This window comes from Acinonyx jubatus, chromosome B1 (genome assembly GCF_027475565.1).
Source record: "Acinonyx jubatus isolate Ajub_Pintada_27869175 chromosome B1, VMU_Ajub_asm_v1.0, whole genome shotgun sequence".
In the NCBI taxonomy this organism is placed as follows: Eukaryota; Metazoa; Chordata; class Mammalia; order Carnivora; family Felidae; genus Acinonyx; species Acinonyx jubatus.
Genome location: NC_069382.1, coordinates 85,381,553 through 85,408,800, shown reverse-complemented (window position 1 = coordinate 85,408,800; position 27,248 = coordinate 85,381,553). Strand labels below are relative to the sequence as shown.

General features: G+C 40.1%; 1 long non-coding RNA gene across 1 annotated transcript in view; it reads right to left on the bottom strand.

The window, feature by feature from the left end:
* Nucleotides 1-26,921, bottom strand: part of LOC128314456 (uncharacterized) — a 125,445-nt gene extending 98,524 nt beyond the window's left edge. The window contains exon 1 of the long non-coding RNA XR_008296117.1: nt 23,332-26,921. This is a non-coding gene — a long non-coding RNA (uncharacterized LOC128314456). The remainder of the gene's footprint in view (nt 1-23,331) is intronic.
* Between the last annotated feature and the right edge of the window lie 327 nt (nt 26,922-27,248).

Genomic DNA, 27,248 nt, shown 5'->3' with positions numbered 1-27,248 from the left:
TAAATTTTTCCCCAGGCAAGAAGAATTGACTTCCTGTGCCCCAGGATGAAGGTAGTGGAGAATTTACTGCTCAACCTAGCTGGAAGAAAATAAGGAGCCTCATAAACCCAGGCAATTTAAACACACACATGCACATGCACCCAGAAATTCTCTGTGCCGTGATTTATGCAAATGTGTTAATTCATAATTAAAAGGTAATTGGGATCATTTTAATGGCCTTTTCTTCCTTTTAGACTGCCTCAGTGGCAGACCCCTGTCACATCAATTTTGGGTGTTAATATATCAATTCCAGTGATTTTATTGTCTTAAAAATAACTTAGCTGCTGCAGAGGCTGCCTTGGGGAGCTCGGTCTCCAAGGAGGAAGCTATCTAACAGCCAGTCCGTTCTGATCTCCCAGCTATTGACATGCAGAAAAAGAAACATTCACTTTTAATAATAGGGCTCTCTTTCATGCAGAGATAGTAGAGGATTTCTGAGAATAAATAATTCATGCTCCTCCAAGCTCCCTGAGAATAAATTTGTTCCTTTTCTGTTTTGTTTTTCTTCAAGATATGACATCTTAGGAAGAAGGGGCTAGGGGAAAAGAAAGCACTTTCTGCTTCTGTGGATATAACACACTGAGTGTTTCATTCCCTAGTGCAACCAAACCTCAAGATCAACAGACAAGAGCTGAAAACCTTTTCCCACCAGACAGACACAGTGCCATCTAAGTGTTCTCTCAAAAGATAGCATCTCATAAACAGTCTCAACAAAGGGATGTCCGTTTTCCCTTTACGGTGCAAGCACAACGTCACTTTTCAAAAGAAAAAACAAAAAACAAAACTTAATAATAACCATAACCAAATCCAGCATGAAGTTAATTACATTTAATTGATCACGTGATTAGCTGGTCATAACTCTTGCTGTATTTTGAAAAAGTTGTACATTCTTTGTGTATTGGATTTCACTTGTCAATAAAAGAAAAAAAAACAGATTGTAGTTTTCTAAAATAGTATTGGTAGTTCTCAAACTTCAGTGTATGTTAAAACCACCAAAGAAATTCGACTAAATACAGATTCCTAAGCATTGTTCTTCAAAATTCCTATTCATGTTGTCTGGTAAAGGGTCCAGGTAATTCTGATTTTCCTATACCATGATTTGAGAAATGCTACATGGCTTAATATCTGGTATGGATTGAATGTTTGCATCTCCCAAAATTTATATCTTGAAGCCTAAATGTGATGGTATTTGGAAGTGGGGTCTTTGGGAGGTAAATGGGTCAGGAAGGTAGATCCCCATGATGGGATTAGCATTCTTACAAGAAAAGAAAGAGAGCTAGCTTAGATATTAAAATACAAACCAGAAAGAAGGCCTTCACTAAGAACCCAACCATGTTGGCACCCTAATCATGGACTTCCAAACTCTAAAACTTTAAGAAAAAAATGCCTCTTTAAACTAGCCACTCTATGGTATTTTGTTACAGTCACCAAACTAATCAAGACAATAGTATATATACAAATTTCCTCCCTGACGTAATTTCATTGGTCATTTCCTGGGATTGACTATTAATCTTTAGGTGCCCTTGAAAAGACTGCTCTTTTGAAGAAAATTACATGTTTAGATTATCTGAATGATGCTATGGACCATAATTCTTGGTGGAACTGAAGCAGGAATAAAGAAATGTCATAAAATCCAAGCTCCTAGGATATTGGTTAAACAATTTGGGGTGCGGTGGGGGCGGGGGGGGATGGGCAACAGGTTTGTTGAAAAGCTATGCTCTCTTTTCCAAGAAAAAGGGCATATCCACACAAATTGTATTCCATTGAACTACTTTCATAGACCTTAGGATAGAGATTTCCATCCTAAACTAGGTCACAAGAGTAAGGACAAATCTTCCTTTGAGTTTAGGAATATAAAGACAATATGTTCTATGGTGAGGTGCTGGTGATAACTAAATATGTTGTTGAAATGAGAGACAGGTCTTCTGATTCCAGGAAATAAAACACATGGTGAACATACCACTTCCAAACTTTCAAAGGTAGAATAAAGTTTAACAGTGAACCAATTCATACAATCCATAAAAATAGCCAAAGCAGATAATTTTAAGAGCTAAAGTACAGGAATTTAGAAAGGAAAATGTTAGGAGTGGAATACAAGGGGGTTAAATGTTTTTATCTTCCTCAAATAAACCCAGAAGTCTCTAATTTTGCCTGACCTTTGGCTCTCTCTTGGTGACTATTTCCATCATGCCCCCCTCCAGTATGTCTAATATAATAATTCAAGGGAAAAGAAGTACATTAGCAAGGTCCAACCAGTACTAGAAATTCCATGAAGATAGGTTTGTTCATCACATTTTATCTCTCTGATTGCACAATTAAAGGAATGCCGAGATCATGTCTACAAAGCAAAGTGAACCTCTCTAAAAAGAAAGGTATTATATTAATGCAAAGAAAGGTATTATATTGCTGTACCGCTTCATCATCTTAAAACTGAGTATCCATTTATTTGCCATCTATTTATTTCATAAGAGCTCTAGAAGAATTAAGTAAACTGAGATTTAAAAAATACTTTGTTCATATTATATAACATATTTTATAAGTGGCTAATAGCAAATGAATTGTATAGAACATGATTGCATAAAGGATATTATAACAAATAAAACACTTTTAAAGGGCCCAGAGAAGAGAAACTGAAGTTGTTAGAAGGGCTGATTAAAAGGAAAGAAAAAGGAAAGCAGAAATAAGCTCAAAATGGATGAAAAACCTAAATGTAAGACAGGAAGCCATCAAAATCCTCAAGGAGAAAGCAGGCAAAGACCTCTTTGATCTTGGCAGCAGCAACTTCTTACTCAACACGTCTCCAGAGGCAAGGGAAACAAAAGCAAAAATGAACAATTGGGACCTCATCAAAATAAAAAGCTTCTGCACAGTAAAGGAAACAATCAGCAAAAAGACAACTGACAGAATGTGAGAAGATATTTGCAAATGACATAGCAGATAAAGGCTTAGTATCCAAAATCTATAAAGAACTTACCAAACTCAACACCCAAAAAACAAATAATCCAGTGAAGAAATGGGCAAAAGACATGAATAGACACTTCTCCAAGGAAGACATCCAGATAGTCAACATGAAAAGATGCTCAACATTACTCATCATCAGGGAAATACAATTCAAAACCATACTCAGATACCACCTCACACTGGTCAGAGTGGCTAAAATGCACAAATCAGGAGACTATAGATGCTGGCGAGGATGTGGAGAAAAAGGAACCCTCTTGCACTGTTGGTGGGAATGCAAGCTGGTGCAGCCACTCTGGAAAACAGTATGGAGGTTCCTTAAAAAACTAAAAATAGAACTACCCTACGACCCAGCAATTGCACTACTAGGTATTTATCCAAGGGATACAGGTATGATGTTTTGAAGGGACACATGCACCCCAATGTTTATAGCAGCACTATCAACAATAGCCAAAGTATGGAAAGAGCCCAAATGTCCAACGATGGATGAATGGATAAAGAAGATGTGGCATATATACATACAATGGACTATTACTCAGCAACCAAAAAGAATTAAATTTTGCCATTTGCAACTACGTGGATGAAACTAGAGGGTATTATGCTAAGCGAAATTAGTCAGTCAGAGAAAGACAAATATCATATGACTTCACTCATATGAGGACTTTAAGACACAGAACAGATGAACATAAGGGAAGGGAAGCAAAAATAATATAAAAACAGGGAAGGGGACAAAACAAAAGAGACTCTTAAATATGGAGAACAGAGGGTTACTGGAGAGGTTGTGGGGGGGGGTGCTAAATGAGTAAGGGGCACTAAGGAATCTACTCCTGAAATCATTGTTGCACTATATGCTAATTTGGATGTAAATTAAAAAAATAATTGTTTTTTTAAAAAAAGAAAAGAAAACCACTCCAAAACTTAGTGGAAAAAAAAAAGGCAGAGATGGAGGGACTATTCATCTGTACAATATCTAGTTGTTTCTTGCTGTGTAAGAAACTACCACAAAACTTAGCAGCTTAAAGTAACTATTTTCTTGTGGGTCAGAAGTTGGGAATGGATTCAGTGGGAACAATTTCATCTTTTCTCCATGTGATGTCCACTGGGCTCACTCACACATCTGTGATCTCTGCTGGGACAATTAGAATGGCTAAGACGACTGAGGTATCTGGTTCTCTCTCCACATGGTCTTTCAGCCTCCAGGAGACAGAGCTCCAAGAGGACTATTAAAAAACCTTCAAAACTTTATAAAGTGTTGGCTCAGATCTCATGTTCCCTCTGCCTTATGATAATGCAAGTCACAAGAGAGCCCAGACACAAAGAATGTGAAAATGGACTCTACTTCTTGATGGAAGAAATTGCCAAATATTTGTGGCCATTTTCATCTACTAAAGATAATATTCTGCAAAACTATAATTCATGTAACACAAAACTATTTTTGTAGAGAAGAGACTACACCTCATTTAGACTATTGACCTGAACACCAAAGAGTGATTAGTGGATAAATGTAGTTTGTAACCATTTGTTGAGCTATTGTATTTTGTTGGGAATAGGAGGGGCAGAACGACAGATGGAATGTTTGATATACTATGTGTCCATTAGGTAAATTTTTTTTGGTAAGAAGTACCGAAAGTATAAGAAATTGTTATATCTATTTTTTTTTATTTTTTAATGTTTATGTGGGGGAGGGGCAGAGAGACAGAGGGAGACACAGAATCCAAAGCAGGATCCAGGCTCTGAGCTGTCAGCACAGAGCCTGAAGCGGGGTCTCAAACCCACGAACCGCAAAATCATGACCTAAGCTGAAGTCAAACACCTAATTGACTGAGCCACCCAGGCACCCCTGTTATCTCTATTTTTAATGACTATTGTAAGTTGGTGGATTAACAAATATGATGCCAAGGTAACTCTAAGATATAATGGTTTTGTAATTCAACATTGAATATATGATATAATGAACCCACATTAACTCTAATTAGCCATACCTAACTGTCAAATAACCTGTTTCTCATATAGATTTTTTTAAATAGGTAGGATAAAATAATTTCAATGGGATAAAGTGAGCTACAGTGTGACATAAAAAAATCTTTCTGGATATTTTTTTTTCTACCTCTCTATTGTAAAAAGGAGAAATACAGAAACAAGCAGAGAGAAAACTTTATCATACTTAAAGTTAGGAAATATGCTTTCTAGTCCTATTCTGGCCAGGAACTTGCAGAACAACATACTAAGTAGAGGTTTCTCTAAGTGATCAGAGTGGCAGTAGATGATTTGTACAGTTCTTCTAATTATAATATTATTATATCCACACATGCATACACATAGATATACATACATGCAAACATACGTGCTGACCGAGAGAAAGAATTCACAAAAACCAACAGTGCCTTAGAGAAGAGAACAATTAAAGAATTTAATTTTTGTTCTTTCTCTTGGCTTTTTATTCTCAAAGCTAATTATTCAAGAAATAATATATTCCTAAATCTTTTATTTCATTTTAGCAAAAGCCTTTGATATACCATTTATGCTGAACATGTTAGACTTCTTTTTTGAAGACTTCTTTTCTAAGCAAGCATTAAAAAGATAATAATTCTAAATTTGTTTGTCCCATTTTGAGGATATCATAAAAACAAAATTATAGAATCCTAGCAATGGAAGGATCTAATACTATTTCAATCTTGAGCCATGAAACATATGCTACTATAGCTTGCATTCATAAAGTTTTATTTCCAAAGATTTTTAAACCATTGCCTGATGTTTATTTATATGTGTATACCTTTATAAGAGTTGAAGGCTGATATAATTGTACCAATTTTACATTTAAAAAAACCTGACTGGGTGCCTGGGTAGCTCAGTTGGTTAAGTGTCCAACTCTTGATTTCGGTTCAGGTCATTATCTCACAGTTCCATGAGTGCCAGCCCCGCATCAGGCTCTGCTCTGACAACATGTAGCCTGCTTGAGATTCTCCCTCTCTCTCTGCCCCTACCCCACTCATGCTCTCTCTGTCTCTCTCAAAATAAATAAATGAACTATAAAAAGATTTTTTAAGCTAATAAATTAATGATAGAATACTTATTGATACATTCTTGCAAACAGATCACAGATTAACAGATGTGAGCCCAGATAATGGAAAAACTTAATCAGATTCAAAATGCTTCCTGAAAAGGCAGGTGAAACTTTTCCAGTTCTAGAAATGTACTTTTGTAGGTCAACAAGCTTTAAATCAAACACGATTAACAGAGATTTCTGCTATCAATCATGATGGAGATTAGAGAACTGATTTATCCTCCCACTTAAATCAACTAAAAGGAACAGGCTAAATATATGAAAACAACATTTGTAAGACATTGAACATCAAGCAGCACAGGACAGTGACTACTGAGAAAGGGAAAATAAATGAGGAAAGCTCTATAATACCCCCAGCTAACTGACTAGAGAAAGTTTCCAGGATGAAGCATATGGAAGAAAAAGCCAGGAGAAACTGAGAGGTATATCTGAGTTGAAGAAACAGAATTGACTAGAGACCAGGGAGGATAAGACTTCTAGAGTCTGGGGGACAGAGTACCAGAGAGAAAACAGCTACAGAGATAGACAACAAAAGAAATCTACAGAAGATCCCACTTAAAATTTCACAGTAATATTGGTCACCACATGTGTATAAGGAAACTGCCTGAGACTGAGGAAAGAAGCACAACTCCCAAAAAAGAAGAGAGAACAATCTTTGGAGCTCACACAGATCAGAAATCGTATCTGTTCCCACCAGTGAGAGTAGAAAATCACCAAATTCATATCAGGGACAGGGTCCAGAAGGTATTACCTCAGTATGGGGACAATATTTGATGCAATCTAAATTCTAGTCTGATCTTACCTAACAAGGCTTGAAAGCAGGCCCAGAAAGATTAAATTTTACAAGTTATTTAACTGCATTCCAAAACAAAGCTCAAGAATAGCTACAAAGATTTCAAAAATACCCAATACAAAACAAGGCAAGGTCACAATGTCTTGTATCTAATCAAAAATTACCAGGCATACAAAGAGGTAGGAAAATATGACCCATAATGAGGATTAAAATAAATCAAGCAAAACTAACCCAGAAATGACACAATTGGTAGAATTAGTGGACAAAGATATAAAAATGTTTATTATAATTCTGTATTTTCAAAAAGCTAGCTGAAAAATTGAACATGTTAAATAAAGATATGTAAGAATTTTTTAAAAAACTAAATCAAACTTCTAGAGAGAAAAAATAAAATAAAAAAAAAAAAGACCAAAACAAAAAATACCTTGGATGGCATTAACAACAGACTAGACATTGCAGAAGAAAAAAAATGAGTGATGTTTTTGAGAAGGAAAAAAAATCCTTCAAAAGAAAAAAAAAATGAGTGCCACTCATTTTTATTTCTCATAATTGAATTGCTTAAAACTAGTGATAAAGAAAAAAATATTAAAAGCAGCCAGAGTAAAAAGAAACATTATGAACAGAGAAACAAAATGAGAATGAGAATAGACCTCTCTTTGGAAACAATGCAAGCCAGAAGAGCAACATATTTAAAGCACTGAGATAAAAAATGTCAACCTTGAATTCCCCACTAAAAAATAAAGTCAAAATAAAGACTTTTCAGACATACAAGACCTGAAAGAGTTCTTCACCAGAAGATCTGTTTTACATGAAATATTTAAGAAAGTCATTCAGACAGAAGGAAAACCAGGTGAAAATCCAGATGTACACAAAGGAATGAAGAGTGTCAGAAATGGGAAACATGTAGGTAAATATAAAGAAACTTTGTTCTTAGTTTTTAAATATCTTTAAAAGAGTGACTTGTTAAAGCAGAAATAATAACAATGTTTTGTGGAGTTCATAATATGTGTGAAAGTAAAATATATAACAATAATGATCCAAAGGCTAGGATGTGGGAAATTGAATTATGTTGTTGTAAGGTCTTATATACACATGAAGTGGTATATCATTTGAACATAGACTAAGAGAAGCTAAAAATGTATATTATAAACTATGACCACCACATTTAATGACCACTTAAAATGAAGAAAAAATAGAGCTAGTATACTAGCCAACAAAAGAGTGAAATGGAATAATTAAAAGCAATCCAAAAGAAGCCTGCAAAGAAAAAAGAAAAAATGGAACATATAGAAAACAAATAGCAAAATAGCTGATTTTCAGTCATGTATATCAATAATCACATTAAATGTAAATGGTGTAAAGACCCCAATTTAAAAGCAGAAGCATTCAGAGTGGATTAAAAGAAGTAAAATTCAACTACATGATCATTAGAAGAAACACAGTTTAAAAATAAGAACACATTGGGGTGCCTGGGTGGCTCAGTTGGTTAAGCGTGCAACTCTTGATTTTGGCTCAGGTCATGATCTCATGCTTTCATGAGTTCTCCCCACATCAGGCTCTGCACTGACCATGTGGAATCTGCTTGGGAATCTCCCTCTCTTTGCCCCTCCCTCCACTCAAGTTCTGTCTCTCTCAAAATAAATAAACTTAAAAAAAAAAAAAAAGAACACAGTCTAAAAGAATGGAAAAAGACATACTATGCTAATGCGAGTCAAATATTATTTACAGCCTAACTGAAACTTTGTTAAAGAAGCCCTTTTTATTTACATATGTGAAAGCATAACATCTTGAATGCTTTTTTTTTTAAGTTCTATAATTGCCTTTTTAAATGGCAATTACACAATCGGTGCACACTAGTTCCCTGGGAGTTAAAAGAGAATGGAAGTTCTGCAAATGGAAAATGAAAATGTCTTTCTTCGTATTTTATTTCTTTTCTTTTGGCTATTTTTCTGTTGACTGAGCAGTAAAAGAAAACAGCAACATAATCTGGAGCTCCTTTTGCTCAGTGCACCAGTCGCATTATTGATCTGGTATCATAGTGTATATAAAGCAATGTTTGCTTCAGTGACTCCAAGCTGTATTCCAAATAAAAGCCTGTATGTAGAAAAACAGATTGCGACAAAGGTAAATTTAAGGGAAAATAATATTTTAAGCTCATTCTATTTTCCTTGCCACTCCATTTCTCTCATAAAGAACTATCAGCTAACCAAATTACATTGTTTTATCATGCTAGATTACTGACTATCGCTTAGCTTATTCAAAGATTTTTGTCAAGTTACGTTTTGAGGAAAGTCTGTGCATGGGTGAAGTGTCACAAGAAAAGTTAAATGCATAAATATTCAAAAGCAGTACCTCTGGTTCCTATAGATACAGTTTATTTCCTCCTGTTTTATGATCCAAACGTCTATAGTTCCATCTAAAACTGAATAAATTGGGAGTGAAGGCAAGGGTAGGATATGAAACAGTAGCAGCAGCTAGCTATGGTCCAGGTTAGGGGCAAAGGTAGAGTGGAAGCATGAGATCCCCATGTTCTGAATTTGGTCGAGATGGAACAGGAGATAAATTTGGGCATCTTAACTTTAGATACAAGCCATAAGAAATGGAAAAGAGAGAATGATGTGTCTATTAAGTGAATTCATACTGTTATTAATTCTGTCTACTACAACCAGACAAAGGAGGATGCTAAATTTCAGTGGAGGATTTGGAGACAAAGTGCAAGAAGTGAATAAATTTGGATGGAAGATCAGTTTGAGCTGCAGTTTGTCTTGAAAGGCTCTCAAATCAACTTCATGATCTGTATAAACACAGTCCCACTAATATCCAGTGTAAGCTGAAGAGTTTTAGTTCCCTCTAGAACTGATTGGTTTTGACCCAGCAATTATTTATCCTGATTCCTAACCTGAGAAGAATACTGCACAAGTAACTCGCCCTTGTGAACATCTAAACCAGCAGACTAAAAGAAAGACCACCACCACCAAGGATATATTCAGGGGAACACTAGTGAAAAATAAATTTTGAAAATCTCCTTTGATGCCTCCCCAAATACATTACCAACATTAGCAGGTACAGCTAACTCAGATTTGTTGAGAATAGTAAGCATTACTGTATGTAACAAAGGCAGCTTGTCAATTTTCAAAATAGACTACAGTGAGCGCAAGGGCCCTATGTTAGTAGAGTAAGACATAATTGAATCATCTGAACATTCAAGATGAACGTTTTGCAGCATCACACCACACCACGATGATCCTGTGTGCATTTGGGAGGAAAGTGCATCATGGACAGAAATTTTGGGTTGTTTGAAATTCCACAAAATAGGACATTGTATTGTTATGATTATCCCCATGTTGAAAATATAGAGGAAGCTACATACTAGAAGGCCAATGTATCCTAAGAACCTGGGAACACCTGTATTCTTCCCCAGACAAAATGCCAGTTTTGAATTAACAGCAGAACCAACTCTCATGCCTTCGTTTTGATCATCAATGCCATATCACCTGCTGGGTGACAAGTCTTGACCCAGCAGTGGAGCTATAAAGTAAGTTGAGCATTACGGTTACACCTAAGCTCAATCATTGCCTGTGGATTGAACACAGGTGAGTAAGGGGAAAAACCCATCGCCCGTTCCATTGTTATATGAAACTAATCATCTGTCCTCTGGGTTTCTTAAATGCCATTTAATTGTACTTGACTCTGTAGATGGAAATATTGCCTACCCACACATCGACACATTCGTCCTGCCAGGACCTCTCAGAAAGAAAAAGCTTAAGTGTCTGACTCTTGCTCTCAGCTGAGGTCATGATCTCACAGTCCATGAGTTTGAGCCCCACTTCAGTCTCTACACTGATGGTGCGATGCCTGCTTGGGATCTGTCTCTCCTCTCTGCCCTTCCCCTACTTGTTTTCTCTCTCCTCTCTCTCAAAATAAATAAATAAACTTTCAGAAAGAAAGAAAGAAAGAAAGAAAGAAAGAAAGAAAGAAAGAAAGAAAGAAAGAAAGAAAGAAAGAAAGAAAGAAAGAAAGGGAGAGAGAGAGAAAGAAGGAAGGAAGGAAGGAAGGAAGGAAGGAAGGAAGGAAGGAAGGAAGGAAGGAAGGAAGAGGGAGGGAGGAGGAAGAAGGAAAGAGAAAGAAAGAAAGAAAGAAAGAAAGAAAGAAAGAAAGAAAGAGCCTAAACCCAAACACTCCTCTACCCTCTTTTTCATAAACACAGTTTAGTCCCTCAATAATTGAAAAGACTAAATGAGAGGATTCAGACATTCAATTCTAGAATGAATTCATGTCTTCTCCAGTTGTCAAAACAAACCATTTGAAACTTTTTAAATTAAGGTATATTTGTTACACCTCAGGTATTTTGTTAAATCCAACATTCTTGCTGATAATGTATTCACTTCAGATATATTCTGGACATGATTCTGAGGGAGATCAAATGTGCAGTAGAATCAGTAAATATTAATATTTACTAAGTTAAAAGAACACCTGGTAGGCTGAAAAGTCAAGCCAAAGAGACAGAAAAATTGATCCTCTGTCATCTTCTTGGCAATCATTATAGGAGGAATCCCTGTCTGTGTTTACTTTTCCTAAATCCAGCATATTATACTCCCTGTTTTCAAACCTCTTACAGATCTCTGTTATGAGGAGTACACCCATTAAAATCAAAGCAAATGAAAACAACTGTTAAATCTTGCTGTTGACTACATTAAAACCTAAGAATATGACTTTATCATTATGTCATGTTTAAATTTGATATTGATCTGGGTAGATATCATCAAGGAGAATTATGCTCAATTCTTAAAATTTGGGATGCTTACAAGGCAGGAGTGGGGAGGGGCACCTGAGTGGCTCAGCCAGTTAAGTGTCCAACTTTAGCTCTGGTCGTGATGTCACAGTTCATGGGTTCAAGCCCCACGTCGGGTCCTGTGCTGACAGCTCAGAGCCTGGAGCCTGTTGCAGGTTCTGTTCTCCCTCTCTCTCTACCCTACCCCACTCACACTCTCTCTCTCTCTCTCTCTCAAAAATAAATAAACATTGAAAAAAAAAGGCAGGAGTGGGGAAAGCATACAATAGGTAAAGAGGGAGAATCTACGTTTGCGGCATGAGAAGAGACACCAGGGTGAGAAGGGACCAGGAGGGCCAAAAGCAGTTCGGCAGGATAATCACTGTCATTTTGGAGCATCGCACTAACAACTGTACTTTCATCATCTCTGAGCCTTACATCAACCTGCAAGGCAAATATCATAATCCCCATTTTATTAATGAGAAAATAGAGGCTCGGGCAATTTAGATAAGGACCAAGGTCAAATACTTGTGCCAGAGTCATGTTTAAACAAGAGCCCATCTAATACCAAAGCCCAAATTTGTCTCAGTAAGCCACAGACAGAGAAGCCCTGAACATCTCAAATGACTGTTTATGGAGATTAAATAGATAATGGAAAGCCATTGGAGATTTCCGACAAAGGAGTGCAAACATCGGATCTATGCTTGCGGAAGATTCTCTGACAGAAAGGAGTGACTGAAGGGAATCACGGTTACAAAATCTCTTAAGAGCAAGGGGTTAGTAGGGGCTGGATGAGGTCACGAGAGCATGCAAGAAAAGGCAAGGGAAGGTTGGACGTGAGGCATGCAGGAGGAGAGGCAGCGAAACGTGGAAACTCATTAGTCGGAAATTATCTCTGCAGATCTGGCTCCCACAGGCTGCGCCTGAGATATGTCAGATCCTCGTGCTGGTCCATGCAAGTCTACAGACTGAGGTAGATTCCTTGACATCCCCTCATAATAACAAAAATGGTATTATTGGGTGCTTACCGTATGTTATATCTCTGATAAGCCTAGTAAATGTATCATCGCACTTAATCCTCCCAGCTGGAAACAGGCATCATTATCAGTGCATTTATGGATAAAGAAACTGAGGCTCCTAGTTAAGTTGCTAATAATACTCCAGCCATTTTTCATCCGAGAGTGTGATTTTACTCCTAATTATAATAAAAGCTACTGTGCAGACTCCAGCCATGGTTAACGATAACCATTTCAAAGCCTTACGTTAACTATAGAGCTGGACTTACAGCTCCAGAAACTGATCTAAATCCTTCAAATTCCAAATCCAAATTCCTTCAGTACATCTTCAAAAATCCAGTCAAGAGGTCCAAAGTTGAAGAATTGGCCAACTCAGGTGTATCAGGCTCCCTATTGATGAAAATCCTTTTGCTGTGAAACAACAGAAGAAGAGGAGGAAGAAGAGGAGGAGGAGGACACATCAACTTAATCTCCACATTCTACAAAGTCAAAAAACATGTTGGTGCCAGAGCCAGGCCCTGGGCCACCTGAGCTACTCCTCTTGGGAGAGATCGCCTCCCCATTTCCCATGTGCCCTGGCCAGGGCACCACGAAGAGACTGCCTGAGTCCCCTGAGAAAATAAATATCAAAAGTAAGATATGAATTGTTGAGAGCAAGAGCAAGATATTTGGATTCTTGCAGTATTTTATTTTTTCATCCTAGAGTGTGATTTCACTCCTAATTATAATAAAGCTAAACACACTGCAGCCCATGCAGATTCAACCCAACAATTATTTATCAACCACATGCTATATGGGTAAATTGCTAAGCACCATGAAGAATAGAGAGATTTGCAAATTTGTGGAAGGTGGCCCCTGCCTCCAATAAGCTTACTGTATAGGATGTAGGATGTATAAACCATGCTCGGGTAGTAACATCAAATACTGTAAGGCAAAGGCCATGAGCAAAATCAAGATCGACCAGTTCAGTTAAAAGATGCCACTTTCAGATGGTCTTCTGTGCACATCTCACTTCCTGTTTTCATAATCTGAAAAAGTACTACCGTGGAAGAATGTATTCATGGTATGGCACCGCATGTGTTTGCATTTTCCAGAATAAGCATCGCAGTTGCTTCAACGGTTCTTTACATAACATGGCTTAAAGACACATTGGTGCACTTGAGAAATATTGGGGCTGGCCAATAAACAAGGTGCTCAACATGTAAATAGTAATAACAACAACAACAACAATAAAAGCATGATCCTTGGCGCCCAAGACCTTCCCAGTGGCCTCGGGCAGAAAGACAGGAAGAGAAACTGAGGCAATGAGGTGGGCTCACCCCAGGCAGCACAGCGCTGAAGGAGCTCGGAGCAAGGATCTGTTCAGGGTCACTTTTCACACTCTGGGTTTGTCTGTGACTGTCTCCGAATGTAAGACATAAAAGAAAATGCAACATTCAAGGACACCTTGAGATGGACACACTAGCCAAAATTTACTCTTCTCTGTCATCTGAGCTTCAAAGACTTCATGGGAGTTGAACAGGCAGAAATGGCCAGGTCAAGGAGCGGGAGCAGTGAAAGAAATAGCCCGAGCAGAGCCCGAACCAATCCAGCCACCCCTGCTCTGGGTTCATTTCCAGCTTCTGAGCGGTCAGCCTCTGGTGCCCCTTTCTTCAGCTCTTTCACTTCTCCTCCTTCCGAAGAGACTCAAGCCCAACCACACAGTCAATCTGTTCTCAGCCCCCGGGACCTCCAGGTTCTCACATTCTATGGCAAGAACCTACTTGGCATACTATGGCAATATCTTGTATTTCTCATATTTCTAGTGCAATTTCTCATCTTATACTTTCTTGAAAAGAAAGGCTGTTATGAGCCTTTTATTGCTACTCTTTATCATGTCAATGCTGTTGTTTTCACTATTCTGTCTGACTGCTTCTCTCCTAACTTCCAGACATCATCCCAGGATGACCTACACAGTCTTACCTTCACTCTTAGAGCTGTATCATAGGCCCTTCTGCGGCTTTGGACCCAAACATCCAATGGCCCATTGGCCATCAATAGATTTCTTCCCAAGGAAGCTCAAGCAGAACATGTTTCTCAAATCTATTGCTCCTAAATTTCCTCTCTCGTCAAAGAATTATCTGCCAAGTCACAATGGTAACAATCTGGAAATGGGACTGGATTCCTCCTTCTTTCTCCATCCATCCCAAAGTTCTGTTGGTGCTAGTTCCATAATAAGTGGAGAATCTGACCCCACCTTCCTGTCTTTACTGTCACCACCTTACATCAGGTCATCACCCCTGTTCACCCGAACAACTGTGTCATCCATTCACCGGTCTCCATGCCTCACGATTTCCAGTCTGTCTTCCTTACGGAAGCCAGAGTGATCCTTCTAAATGACATTACTCATCTCATCACCTACTGAAACATCTTTATTGGTTGTCCATGCCTTCAAGATGAAGGCAAAGCCCATAGTTTGGTGAATGGTGGCCCCCGTTCACTTCTAGCATTAGCTCATGCCATCCTCGCACACACCCCACACTCCAGCCACACCAAACTACGTGCCACTCCTGAGTGAGCCAAGATCTTTTAGGCCTCTGTGTTTTCCCGCAAGCTTTTTCCTCTACATGGAAGCCACTCCTCTCTCTGTTTCTACCTGGTTTTTTTTATTATTGTACACCAAGAATGTACCCAAGGCGGGTGCCTGGGTAGCTCAGTCAGTTGAGCCTCTGACTCTTGATTTCAGCTCAGGTCATGATCTCACAGTTCGTGGGATCGAGTCCTGAGTCAGGCTCTGTGCTGATAGCACAGAACCTGCTTGGGATTCTCTCTCCCTCTCTCTTTGCCCCTCCCCTACTCATGCTCTCTCTCTCTCTTTCTCAAAATAAATAAACTTAAAAAAAAAAGGATGTACCCAAGGGATAACCCCTTCTCTGTGCTGTCCCCTCCCCTTGGGACCTGTGTACTTTGTTGTTGGCCTACATGTCAGCTGCCCTGATGCTTTCCTTAGCCCGCAAGCAATATGTATTAACTTATGCCTAGCACAGTAACTGGCACATATCAGACACTCGATAAATGCTTGCCAAGATAATGACTAAACAAACACACTGTTCTTCATCTACATGGTTTTCACACTCTGGCTTTCTCTTGCTTGTTGTAGCCTATGAGATATGTCAACTCCCCATGAAAATGTGTGCTGAGGATTAAGCATAACATTATAGAGTTAGTCCAACCAGTCACATTCACTGACCCTTTGTGGGTCAATATTCAAGATCCGCAACACAAGGCTTGCATTTACCTTACTGTCAAATAAAATCCCAGGTTTTCTTTGATTTGGTTTGTATTCTTGGTAATAAATTTATAAACACCATTTTTTTCACTCTCCTGTTTATGACCTTTTTTTTTTCTTTTTACGTTTGATACTTTTATTCCATTAGTAAACCTTACTCGTTTAGACCAATAATTCTATCTTAGATTCTGAATCTGGTATTGCTAATCTCAAAGTTAAGACATTTGCATATTGGGCAACCATTTTTTTTATGTACTAATCCAAGTTGTTAGGAAAACAAAAGCAAAAGAAAACAAAACCAAGAAACAGAATCTTGAAGGATGCCACTAAATAACTACCTCCAGGTTTACACGCTAACCCACTAATCCTATTTCTTGGGGTAAAATTCTTTCATCTCCTGGTTACAGCCCACTAGCAGTGGGTATCCTGAAAAACCCTCTAAGATGGCTTGCCTGGAGGTGCCTGGGTGGCTCAGCTGGTTAAGTGTCCAACACTTGATTTTGGCTCAAGTCATGAACTCACGTTTCGTAAGTTTGAACCCCACGCTGGGCTCCATGCTAATAGTGTGGAGCCTGCTTGGGCTTCTCTGTCTCTCCCTCTCCCTATGCCCCTCCCCTTCTCTCTCTCTCTCTCTCTCTCTCTCTCTCTCTCTCAAAATAAATAAGTAAACATAAAAAAATGGTTTGCCTATAGCATTTCTCTTATCTACTTCCCTTAGTTCTATCAAATGGTATTCAAGGTTAGTTTAACATCACTTGTTTTTGGCAAACTGAGACACCCATCCATGTGTTCATCTCTAAAACTGTTTGGAGGTTAACATCGAGTTTACCCTCTGATGCCCTGAGAGCCCATGTCTTCCCACTTTCTAAAAGTCAGCACATTTTTCCTCTTCTGCAACCCCTCCTCTGAGGTCACCAGTAGTATGCTCCATGACCATTTCTTCAAGAACGGTCAGCATGGTGGGATGTGGGTCCTCTGGGTCAATACCTTGAAACTCATTTAGCACAGAGATCCTCTTGCTGTCTCTTAGTTCCCTCTTCCCCCAGCATTTTCCCACTCTTCTCAGTTTCAACACTGATTACCTTCATAGGATGGAGAGGAGAAAATTCAGAATTGTGCCCTGTGAATTCCATTTGGTCATCAGATCAACATTGAACCATTTGCCCCAGGCGTTGTGACTGCCCAACCTCGCCGTCCTTGCTCCGGGCAAAGTGGAACAGTCTGTGTGTGTGTGTGTGTGTGTGTGTGTGTGTGTCTGGATTAACTCAACATTTGGTTCAGGCTACTTTGGAGCAGGCTTCTCACTTGTACCTATTCTACAAACTTTATTTGGATTGTTCTCTGTCTTTCTGAAATTCAGCTTTCCTAACACTACATTTTCCTAACATTACATTTCCTGACACTTTTTTTTAGTTGTTGGTTAATTAACCTTCCTTCCCTCTTTTGTATTGTCCTTTTAAAGGAAGCATCCCTCCTATGCTCCTTTCCAGTTCTGTCAGCCCCTATTTCTGTAACTCCAGCATGTTTCATTCACACTTCTGCTAAGCCTAAAATGGTAATATATCGAACATGCATCAGGCACCTCCCTCCACTGATCTTCTCAGCCACTACAGATTTCAGTTTTTGTAAACCATTAGCACATGCTGGAAATCTGCTCTTACACAAGCTCCGCAGAATTTCTCATCCTGCTCAGACAGGTCCCTGACCTGAGAATCTGGAGAAAATCATGTTCTAAAGAACTTGTTCTAGGTCATTATCTTTCACTTAAACTTAGATCCCCTCCTTGACCCTAAGCCACACTTTATATTCTACAAGCTCTCTGTATCTTACCTGCTACCAAATATCACATACATCTCATCTTGAGACAAAAAGTGGAAGACTAATGTTCACAGGATAGCAAAAGACATTGTCTTAATTCCCCAAAGAAAGCTACTGGATGAATTTTATTTTCCCTTGTATCCCAGATGTCATTTGGAGCATCAGATCGTCACCGCACCCCATGGATAAGAATAAAATCCACAAACTAGGTTCGAGCCTACATTACTCCTTCAGAGGAAGCCTCCCTATGATTAGCCGCAACATCTTGGGACATTTCACAGCAAATCTTGGTTCCAAGTTTTTACTTCTACTGCACTCAATTTATGGATAACCTGACCAACCTGTGGCATGGTTAACTTTTCCTGGTTTTCACCGAAAACAAACAAAATTGCCGTAAGATATTCATGTGAGGCAGCTGTACCCTTCTTGGCGTCTAGCCCCAGGATGAAGCCACCTAGAGAAGAGAGTGAAAGGTAAGAGAAGACAGGAGGCCTGGAGCCTGAGATCCTGTGTCTGAGGCCCGCTCTGCCTCTGGACCCTCGCTAGGTGGTATTATATCTTCTCATTATGTGGGCCTATTAACTTCAGCTATAACTATAGTGGATACATTCCTCAACTCCTCTTTATCTCCGTCACAAGCTGCCCAGGTCCCATGTGCTACCCCAGTCTGTGACACGATACAACGTGTTAGGTTTAATATTCCACACTACACACGCTTCATATAAGAAGAATCGGATTTAAGGACTGGTCTTCAGCTGCCCATTTACACATTATCTCTTTTGGTCAAGTGCTCCTATAAATGAATGGTCACATTTATTACAGGTTTTGGTTGTTCGTTTTGTTTTGCTTCTCCCAACGTCCTCAGAAAGTAATTTTAACTTCAGTCTTGAAGATATCATGTGGTTGCCTCCATTTACCACCCACAAGGGGCTGAACTAAATGTTCCTTAAGGTCCTTTCCAGCAGTCAAATTTATGGCTGTATGTGAGAACCAGTTTCACTATCTGCCAGAGATTACACATAAATGTTCTTCTTTCATCCGAGCTTCTGTCGGGTGGGACACCCTCTAAATCTAAAAGCAAAGCCAGGGCGCCTGGGTGGCGCAGTCGGGTAAGCGTCCGACCTCAGCCAGGTCACGATCTCGCGGTCCGTGAGTTCGAGCCCTGCGTCAGGCTCTGGGCTGATGGCTCAGAGCCTGGAGCCTGTTTCCGATTCTGTGTCTCCCTCTCTCTCTGTCCCTCCCCCATTCATGCTCTGTCTCTCTCTGTCCCAAAAATAAATAAATGTTGAAAAAAAATTTAAAAAAATAAAAGCAAAGCCATTTTAGTTGGAATCCTTTTAGAACAAATAGGTGCTTTTACAGGAAGAAAAGCACCTAAATATGTTCCTTTTGCTGTGAGAATGGAGAAACGGAAGTATCAGCTCTCTTAAACATATAATTTTTACTGTTGAGGAAATTATTTCATACTCTTGATTTCCTACAGAGATAGATTGTAATAAGCATTCAGAGTAACAGACATGATGCTAACACTAAGAGCGGCATAATAAACTCACAGGTGACTGAGATCTTGTTTAATTCATCTTACTCTAAACCTCGTATCTTTTATTGAGCCCCGAATCCCACCGATAAAATGAATCGATAATGCAACACCTGATTGAAGGAAGGAAATGTGGAAATGCCATGTTCCACACCTAGAAAAATCCTGCAGCTGTGGGACAGGGCGGCAGTGTGCACGTTCTTTCAAGTATGTGGCTTTTCAAGTCAAAAGGAGAGGAAAACATGGGGTAGTGTGTGTGTCTCCCTTGCTTCTAACTGTCACCAAGGCAGAGCCATTGAGGCTGATCCTGGCTGACAGTGGCAGCATATTGCTTGCTGAACTGTGATGATACAATTCAGGGAGAACCTCTGTAGCCCTCATTATCTGCTGCTGTACTCGCTCAATGCTGCCTCTGCTCCCTTCAGAATGAGGGGGAATTATTAAATATAATTCTACTAATTATGGCTTGGTATAAAAGTTCATGGGTCCAGAATCAGTGCCCCAAAGGAAGTACAACATGAGGTAAAGATTGGAGGGCTTTTATGGCAGTGCTTGAAGATAATTATAGGGATAGAAACCAATTCCAGGGAGAGAAAAAAATTCAGCCAAGCCCAGACTGTTTTCATAATGCGGCATAGCTCCCTCTTAACGTGAAACATTAACAGCTTTTCCCCAAGGGGGAAAATTCTCAATGTCAGTCTCCTGGACTAAGAGACTCCGACTTAGGGCATCAGGCAGCAAGTGGGAACTCAAAACCCTCAAGTGCCTGTTAACAATTTTCCATCCTTTTGCCAAGGCAGCCAGGATGTGGCATACCTTATTGTACAGCAGATTCACCAGGAGCAAATAGACAGTAAAAGTATCAGACCCCATCAGTGTATGTTGCATTTTACAAAGGCGATGTTACCTGTGGATTGTTCACAATGTAACAACATAGAACCAAAAGTAGATATTGTGAATGATGATACTGACTCATCAACGTGCACTGGAACACTTAATGTGCAATCAGTTAAATATCCAAGAATTTAGTCCTTCTCTTTAGAATATGATGAACCAGAATAATTACATTAACAAACATTCTGAAGCAGGCTCACTTCACTTCTACGAAAAAGGATTATGAGTACATTTGAGATGGTCTTGTTAATGGCGTGGGAGTGGGCAATAAAGCTCCTTGAGAGCATCTGTCATTCTTCGGCAATAACAGACTCTAGGTTTTTATTTTGCCACCTAAGATTTCTCTGATTTTCTTGGATTCAGAGGAACAGCCCTGGGCATAGGTAGCTATTACCTGGATGCATCCTTGTGAAATCCACACCCTAAAAATAGCTCTGGAACAGTTGTTCAAATCTGTGGCAACCTAACAGAAAATCAAGAATCTAGGCAGAAGAGTATTTGTATGAGTGTTTCCTAAAATATAGGATATGTATTCACAATAGCCTTAACTAAGGTAGAAGATAGTTTTCAGGAGTAAATAGATGTAAGACAAGGACCTAAATATCAATGAATCACAAAATGAGAAAGCTGGTTTGGGTTTTTTTTTGTTTTGGGGGGGTTGGGGTTTTTTTGTTTGTTTGTTTGTTTCCCATCCATGAACCCATTGTACGTAACAAAGGACAGAGTCCGGGGCACCTGGGTGGCCCAGTAGGTTAAGCATCCAACTCTTGATCTCGGCTCAGGTCATGATCTCACAGTTCGTGAGGTCAAGCCCCCCTTTGGGCTCTGCGCTAATGGCCTCTCAGCCCCTCACCCGCTTGTGCTCTCGCTCTCTCTCATTCAAAATAAATAAATGAACTTTAAAAAAAAACTTCAAAAACAAAAAACAGGGTCTCAGTTTGGAGCTTCTCTTTCATACTTCTTTAAAACTTGCTAATCTCTCATTTTATCAAAAGATAGCAGCCATCAGGTATCAACTTGTAACTTAACAATCTGTTTTGTCTTCATCGTATGTACTTTCACAGTGGCTTTACATTTATGGTAGCTATGATTATCGTTCTGGTTATGACAGCAATACGAAGTTTCTCCTTAAATATATTTAATTTTTTTTTAGATTTTTTTTTAGGGGGAAAAACTGTTCAGTGAAAAATAATGCAGGTGCTCTGTGGGTTTGACAAAAATAGTGAACGCGGTAGATGGTACCTGAAGTTTGGTAAATATGGCAATGCCCACTGGCCTCTATGTACTAGATGCCCATAGTTCCCCTGCTCCCCACTACTGTGACATCCAAAAATGGCTCCAGATATTTCCAAATGTCCCCCGAGGGGGTGGAGGGTGGTGCAGAATCATTCTGGGCTGGAAGTCACTGATTTAGAGCAGGATGGTCTCTGCGTACTTGTTTTAGAAGGCAGACTGGGAATAGTGTCAGGCTTTGTAAAAGTGACAGCTTGGAGAAGTCGAGGGGTGAAAGCGTATCATGAAGGGGTACGTTAAGTCCGAGAATGTTGGGTGGATGCATTTTAATAAAGAAACAGATTCCCTCTGAGGGTTTCTCCTACCCACTGGCTCATTCAAATATATTAATTTCAGCCATTCTACTTCTAATAAAGAATGCCAGATACGAATCCCAAAAACAAGGTTACTGACGTTCTTTGCCTTTGCAATTCATTTCTTGGTCCAACCAGACTGCAGAAGGGTTTGTGAACCTTCAGGGGAAAAAACACAAGCTCAGGCCTGCCAATCTGGCATGCCTCAGTGGGCTGAACTGGCCTGGCTATTTTATGAGGTGTTTGGCAGCCTGAGTATTTAATTTCATTCTTTTATTTTATGTTTTGGGTGCATACACCCAGGGGCCTTTGGACAATTGCCTCTTTTTTAATAAAGCTAATAAATGCCCAGAGGAAATTTACCTATATCTAAACTGACATAACAAAGCTGATACTTCAGAGGGGTCAGGCATGAGAGATTCCAGCAATTTATACAAACGGAGGAAGCTGGCATGCATTTGGACTGCCTGGAGTTATTACTCAGGCACTGGCAGCCTTCCAGGCTGTTCATAATTTTAAATAAATTCTGATCTTGGTGATGTATACTTATTGATCAAGTTCTCAGAAAGTCATCACCATGTACTCTTTGACTACATATTGATCTGAAATCTCTACAGTTCCTGAGAGAGGTCTGGCATTGCATCAGCCCCTATCTATACTGTAATTCATCCTTCTATTTGAATCAAGCCTGCGGAAGTGACTCCTTCTCTTCCACTTATCGTGGAATGATACCTGGATAGCAGCTCCTATCCTGGGAGATAGGATTCTTAGGTTCTGTATCTCAATTCGTCACCAATCACTTTTGGTTAGCTCCTGTCGGAAATTCTCAGTTTCTCCTTAATATTAACAAAGTAAATGGTATTGTTTATGGATAAGAAACCCTTGGTTTTTTCATTTCAAATTCCTGCTCGAAAATATGCCACCTTCTCACTTCAAGATGCTGCTGCGTCTCACTTGGAACTCTTTCCGCCCAAATCATTAGAAAAGTTTGGCTGGGGACGCCTGGGTGGTTCAGTTGAGTAAGTGTCTGACTTCGGCTCAGGTCATGATCTCGCAGTTCATGAATTCGAGCCCAGTGTTGGGCCCTGCGCTGACAGCTCAGAGCCTGGAGCCTGCTTCAGAATCTGTGTCTCCCTCCCTCTCTGCTCCTCCCCTGCTTGCACTCTGTCTCTCTCTCCCTCAAAATGAAATAAACAAGAAAGAAGGAAGGAAGGAAGGAAGGAAGGAAGGAAGGAAGGAAGGAAGGAAGGAAGGAAGGAAGGAAGGAAAAGAAAGGAAGGAAGGAAGGAAGGAAGGAAGGAAGGAAGGAAGAGAAAGAAAGGAAGGAAGGAAGGAAGGAAGGAAGGAAGGAAGGAAGGAAGGAAGGAAGGGGGGGTTGGATGGCCAGCAGGTAGCTTTACAGCATCTGAGAGACAAAAGAAAGTAAGCCTGATCTGCTGGTCACGTGCCTGCTAATCACTGGCTCTCTGACTTTCCAACAATGGGTCACATTACTTTTGAGCCCTACTCCAAACCCAGATGCTCAAATCTCTCTGTCCTCTCCTTTGCCCCATCCTCACAATCTATAATTATGTCAATTCTCCTTACCTTCAGCTCTTTGGATTTTGTTTGGTGATGGTGGCAGATAGGATATTGGCTCCCCAAAGATGTTCGTGTCCTAAGTCCCGGAACCTATGATACGTAACATTACATGGCAAAATGGCACTCTGGAATTAAAGTTGCTCATCCGCCCACCTTGATCTAAAGGCATCATGTCGGTTGTGTAGGTGGGGACACCTTGTGCAAACACAAGTGTCCTTTGAATGTGGAAGAGGTAGGTAGAAGACTCGTGCCTAAATGATACTATGTGTGAAAGAATTGATACGCCATTGTTGCCTCTGAAAATGGAAGGAGACTACAAGTCTGGAACGCTAGAAAAGGCAAAGAAACAGATTTGCCCTCAGAGTCTCCACAGAGGAATGCAGCCCAACCAACGCCTTGATTAGAGCCCAGCGAGACTCAGATTATACTTCTCATCTACAGGTCTATAAGGTAATACATTTACATTGTTTTAAGTCACTAAATGTGTGCTAATTTGTTTGGTACAATAGCCCTAGGAAATGAGACAGAGCTGTTACTCCCAAAAAGAGCGAGTACTCACACAGAATGATTTGTGAAACCCTCCGATTCTCTAGCAGCTACAGATGGTAAGAAAAAAAATGGGCTGGAATGACATAACAGTGACTCTTCTGGGACCTGGAGTCTACCCTGTCCCAGGATGGCTCCACCTGTCAGATCTATTTCCACTTCATGCTCCCTTTTAGCTCAAGTCCAGACTCCTTCTGCTCCCCAAATTTCCAGCCTCAACCATCCCCACCCTTCCGATTCAAGAGAAGAGAAGAGAAATATTTCTAGAATATTCAATAGTACTTAATAGGCATTTAACATTTTTCTTTTTACCATCAACACTCCCATTTGTGATGCTTCTCCACCTACTCCTATCTCCTATATCTTTCTACCGTTAGTGATGAAGTTCTACAGTAAAAACATGTTTGGGAATCTTTGGGAGTTATGTATGGCCACCAGTACTGTGTAGTCTAACAATTTTGTTCAGTCAGCCGCTCAGCAAACCTGGAACGTGTACATGGCGCTGAGGAGACGCAGGGACGAATAAAACGGTCTCCCCGTTGAAAGAATTCACAATCTAAGACGGCACAGGATAGGAGAAACGTTCATTCATTCCACCAATACTGCACCCATAGCTTACATCAGACACACACTTAACTAAAACGCAAGACAGAACCACAACTTCTCTAACAGAGCCACACAAAAAAAGTGACAGTGAACAAAAGCTCACAAAGCGACAGCAATACAGGAACACGGCCCCTCTCAAAAACCCAGGGAACTGTTATTCAAAACACACTCACAAGCCAGAAGGAGAAACAGAAAAAGGGAAAATAAGCCTCATGATCAAAAGATATGTAACAAGTCGTGGATGCTGAAACTCGAGTGTTTTGCAGGTAGGAGGGCCTCCTGCGCCTTCATTTGGTGCCCAGCGTCCTGTATTTTATGCTCTAAAATGCTCGCTTGTCTTCAAAAACCCACAGGTGATCGAAAAGAGCAAATTAGAAAGGAGAAACTGCTAAAGATAGTCACGCAGTTAGCAACCTGAGCAACAGGACTGGGCAGCAGCAGAAAAAGGAACAGACAGACAGATGGTCAAAGCAAACCTCAGCAAAGCGGGGCCAGTTGTGCCACAGGCTTGCCACGGGTGCCAACCAATGAACCCCAAGACCACCCTCCACACACGTGCCACACGCTCCCTCGGTTTCCAAGGATTCTGGCTTTCCTGGCACGTGTTCAAATTGGGCTCCGCATATTTTATTTAGGAAAGCGAGGAAGTGTGCGAGCACGTGGACACAAACTCCATCACACATTGTTACGACCTTTTAAACTCCGGTGCCTTCTGGAGGACGGTGTTTCACTGTCCCACGAGGCGAGTACCCACGGATCATAGACAACCAAGGAGCAATGGCGGTGGGCCCGTGCAAATGGAAAAGGAAGATCCGGTCCAAGACTAAACTATACCATGTCACTGCGTCAGAAGCTAAAGAACAAGCATATCCCTGGGTATCAGTGTCTGCTCTCAGAAAAATCACGATTCAGAGGAAAACTATTTCACCAGTCACCGGCGCTGGGAGCTCATTTACAAAGGCCATGTCTAAAGTATAACTCTATTGTAAAACAAAACAGAACAATTTTTCATCACCAATACCTGACATTTCAGGATGGTTCTTGCTCTGCTTTCACCAATGGCACTCAGGGTAGCTCTGTTTTTCATAGTTTCCTCTATGATGAGAATGCTCATAACTTGAAAAAGTTCCTGGGTAACGCTGTGGAGACGGATTTTCTAGCGAGTCAGTGAACAGAGGGCTGTCTTCAGCTCTGCCTTTATTTAAATCTAAGTCATTGCACCAGCCTACCTTTTATGAGGAACAAATAAAGTTATAAATAATATCAGGGCATTCTGGAAAAGTAAGTCGCTATGAAATCCCATAACGGGGGAATCCACCCCTCCCTGCTTCAAAACGGATTAGGAATATGCACTTCTCTTGGTGGTCGGGCTCCTTCCGCAGAGTGCACAAACCACAGTATGCACAAAGTGAACTTTGCACGTTCTGCCTGTGCCAGAGAAATAAACAAACACCAACTGACAGGTCCAGAGTGCCTCTCTAGTATCACCGGTCTTCGGGATCCCCACATACAAAAAATGAGCAAACTCCTTCATCATTATTTTTCCTCTCTGTTGCCCCAATCTGAATCAAGAACTAGTAAACAATAGGACAGACGGTAGTTACACTTGTAGTGAATGTAACACAATGTATAAACTTGTCAAATCGCTCTGCTGTGCACCTGAAACTAATGTAACATTGTGTGTCAACTATACTCAAATTAAAAAAAAAAAAATTTAGGGGCACCGGGGTGGCTTAGCTTGTTAAGCGTCAGACTCTTGAATTCGTCTCTCCTCATGATCTCACAGTTCTTAGGTCTTAAGCTGACAGTGCACAGCCTGCTTGGGATTCTCTCTGGTCTCTCTCTGCGCCTCCCCTCCTTGTACTCTCTCGCTCTCTCAAAATAAACTTTTAAAACACTTTGTTTTTTATTTCAAAGAACTAGCAAGCAATAAAAATAGCTAATAGGTGTAGACCACTTACTCTGTTGAGGCATCTTATAAGAGTTATCTCATTTAATCTTCACAAGATCTCTATTCTAGAAACGTTATCATACCCATACTACAGATCAGGAAACTGTGACTTGGAGGGGTTAAGCAGCTTGCTCACAGTCACACAGGTAGGAATTGGAGGGATCAATCACCCAACAAAATGTCAGAGACCACCCTCTTCACCACCACAGTATAAGTGACTATGAACATTTTGGACACTGGACAACAGCATGAGTTACAATTTATAAAACCTAGGCAACTGGCAACAACTTGAACATTCCTCTCCATCTCTGCTACAGTGTTTACATGCTCTAAGAGGATTTACATGCTCTAAAGTGATTCATCTTTAAAAAGAGGTCAATTTGCTGAAAGAAGGGAAAAGGGGCTGAAACAAAAAGTGTGTAATAGGAAAAATATGCTAACTCAGTCATTCTCAAGCTCTTTTTGCTCTCAAAACTGACCTGGATTTTTTTTTTTTTTTAAGAGGGAGACTTTCCCGTTTTTTTTGTTTGTTTGTTTGTTTGTTTTTTTAATTCTATGCTATCTCATTGTTTTCTTGTACATTTCACCCAAGGCATTGTGTCACCTCCATCAATAACTGTTAATGGTGTCTGCCATGCCACACGCCCAAGGTAACCAACTGAAAGACTTGTTGGAAAGAGCACGAACTGATCATTTTTCTGGTAAAAAAAAAATAATAATAATAATAATAATAAAATACTGGGGCGCCTGGGTGGCTCAGTTGGTTAAGCTGCCAACTTCGGCTCAGGTCATGATCTCACGGTCCGTGAGTTCAAGCCCC